This window comes from Trichechus manatus, unplaced genomic scaffold (assembly GCF_000243295.1).
Source record: "Trichechus manatus latirostris isolate Lorelei unplaced genomic scaffold, TriManLat1.0 scaffold00312, whole genome shotgun sequence".
Lineage (NCBI taxonomy): Eukaryota > Metazoa > Chordata > Mammalia > Sirenia > Trichechidae > Trichechus > Trichechus manatus.
In genome coordinates, this window is record NW_004444248.1 from 644,344 (window position 1) to 647,682 (window position 3,339).

A 3,339-nucleotide genomic window follows, 5' to 3' on the forward strand; every position below is an offset into this window, starting at 1 on the left:
CCCCATATTTGTTATTTTTTATGAGAACAACCTTTGATTTGACCTGGCCCTCCAGTGTTGTTATTTTTTAATCTACTTTTTTGAAAAGAGCTTGAAATTCACTTTCTCTTTGTTGCCTGTTACAGGACCTGTATCATAGACTTGCAATGAAGTTTTCTGCCTCACTGAACCACTTTCACAGACCCTGTATTAAAAGGCAGTGGGGCTCTTTATCCCCTTCTTTTCCCTAGCCCTTTCCACAGTGGACAAAGAACTTCTTTGAAGGAAGCCTAGAGGGCTCAACATCTCATGAAAAAGGATTGATCATCCTTTTCTTTTTCTCCCCAAGCCCCATAAAGCATGAAGTTGTTGTTACCAATATTGTTATTTTAGGTCAGTTGTGTACAACTTTGAAACTCAGGTTTGTTAGAATTTGGCAGCAAATGCAGAAACTACCTAGATTGCCTATGCTTTGAAGAAAAACAAGCTCTCATGTTTCAAATGCTCAAAAATGCACCTCTACTACTTCTTCTCTTAGTTTGTAATTGCAGCAAAAACAAAACAAATCATAAGTTTAGCAAAATATCAGTAAATATGTAGTTTGAAATTGTTTTATCACAATTAAAGCTATTGATGGTAGTAAGGATGTGGTATCAACATATACAATCATATCATGCATAACTGCTATTTCCAATTCCCAGGAAAGTCAATTATAAGGAAAAAGCTGAGAATATCCTAGCATCTGTTTATCATTTCTAATGAAGTAAAAGGGCTTTGAGAAGATACTCTTAAATTTCATTTTACTTAGTTCTTTTTTTTAATAAAGTGCATATTTAAATTTCTAAACCAGATTATGATGTATTCCCCTCTCAGTAAAGATATATGGAGAGACGTGGATATAAATATAAATAATGATAGAGATAGAGGCAAGTCATCAGCATTCTTTGATCAGTCTAAGTTCATTTTATTATAGAAGGAAAAATTCTGAAGGCAGATGAAATAGAAAAAAGATTCATTGAGGAAATTCAGTGGCCACTTAGAAGCAGCTATGTTTACTGCATTCAGCAAGAAAGGAAAAAATGAGTCCTTTTGCAGGAAAAAAAAAAAAAAAAAAGCTTGAGCTCAGTTTACAAACTTTACCAAGTATATTGTATAACAATAATCTACTATGCCCTGATTTTTTTAAAAATCAATAGAATGTTAAATTTTAAAACAACTGAAAAGAGACTTAAACTTCATGATGGAAAAGTTTACACAAAACTAACACTCCTATGAGAATTAATTGTAAACCTAGAAAATGCACAAAGCATCTGTTTGAAGACAGCAGAACCAAGGCAAGACCAGTAATACTCAAGGGGTCAAAATTCCTAAGAGAAGAAAAGCATAGTGAAGTGAGCCCCGTACTCACTTCATCTTTTTCCCTTGAGCGATTTTGCAAATCATAACAGGGAAGTAAAGACTTAGGTATAACGGCAACCCAGGTCTTGCTGCAGTCTTACTGAATTAACAATAGTGAAGTTATAGCAGCAAAGGAACTGGGAGTTAAGGGGGAAAAGAAAACTGCCTAGAAATCAGACTAAAATTCTGTTTCAGATTTACTCTTAAAGCATTTACTGACTCTTAAGTTACATATGCAAAGAGTGATACAAAGCAGAAAAGCAGTAGCTGTGTGACTAAGGAGATTCATGAAAATTTTAGGCTTCTTGAAACTCAGGGCCTACCAATGTGAAGGTACTTTGGTTAAGAGAACAATAAAAAGAAAAGGAGAGAAAGACAGACAGAAAGAGAGAAAGGTATCCCTCACAATCAAGCTTCCTCTAGCCTGTCTCATGTAAGGAGGAAAAAAAGGATCTTGAAGAAAGTCTTGAAGACTTGTAAAGGTCACATCCCAGAGACACAGGACCAATAAAAGATTAAGTTGTGTTCATAACATTATATAATACTTACCTTACCACCTCTACACACTACCACCTCACCAATAGGGTTCCAGTACAACAACGGAACAGAAAAAGGACATTAGGTAAAAACTAAGGAAATTTTAATGAAGTTTGGATTTAAGTAAATAACAATGTATCAATATTACTTCATTAATTTTAACAAATACATTGCATTAATGTAGACATTAATGATAATATAAACTGAGTGTACATTGTACAGGACTCTGGACAATCCTCACAATTTTTCTTTAAATTTAAGTGTCCTAAAATACAGAATTTGTTTAAAAAAAAAAAAGATTGAAAAATAAAAAAGACCCATAACTGATCCAGACATTGGAGTTAACAAATAGGGACTTTATGTAGCCATGAATATTATGGAAGAATGAAGAAAAGAATTTCACAAAAAACTACAATCTATAAAAGAGTGAAATAGAAATTTTAAAAAAACACGCAAGTATCACTAAGATGCATTAATAACAGTAGACATCACAAAAGCAGGAGGATAAATAAGCTGGAAGACAGGTCAGGGGAAAAAATCAGACTGAAATACAAAAAAAAAAAAAAAAGCTGGAGATTTAGAAAAGAGCGTAACTGAAATATGGATCTTAGTGTAAAGATCTAATATTTGGCAAATGGAATCCCAGAAACAGAGGAGAGTGAGAGAAAATAGCAACGTCTGATGAAAACAGTATATTAAACAAGTATACAAAATGCTCTATGGAATCTAGGAAATGGCAAGATAAGATGCATGTCCTTCAAAGAAGAATTATACGAATGAGGTGAGTTTTCAAAACAAATTAGGTAAGAGATAAAAAAAAAAAAATTCAAACTTTTCATAGAGAAAAAAAAAAAACAAAACCCACTACCCACAAAAAAAAAAAAAGACACTAGGCCCAGACTGAATCACACAGAAATTCTACCAGATATTTAAAAAGTAGCTTTTTGATGCTGTTTAATTACTTTTCAGAGTGGAAAAGAAGGCAAGTTTCTAGATTAATTTTAAGGGAGATTTTATTTAGGCCAAAATATAACAAAGATTGAGCAAATAAACTCACAGTCCAAGCTCAGTTATGAATATCTATAAAAGTTGTAAATAAAATTTAGCAAACAAACTGCAACAACAAATTAAAAGAATAATGCATCATGACTAAGCTCAGTTATATTACTGAAATGCAAGAGAGATTCAGTAGAAAACTTGTTAATATAATAAAAACTATAGCATCTGCTCTAGAAAATTTGTAATGTTTTAGACAAAATTCAACATATGTTCATTTAAAAAAATTACACAAAAAAATAAGAATCAGTTTTTTTAAATTGTACTTTAGGTGAAGTTTACAGAACAAATAGTTTCTCATTAAACAGTCAGTGCATGTATTGTTTTATGACGTTGGTTAACAACCCCACAACATGTCAACACTCTCCC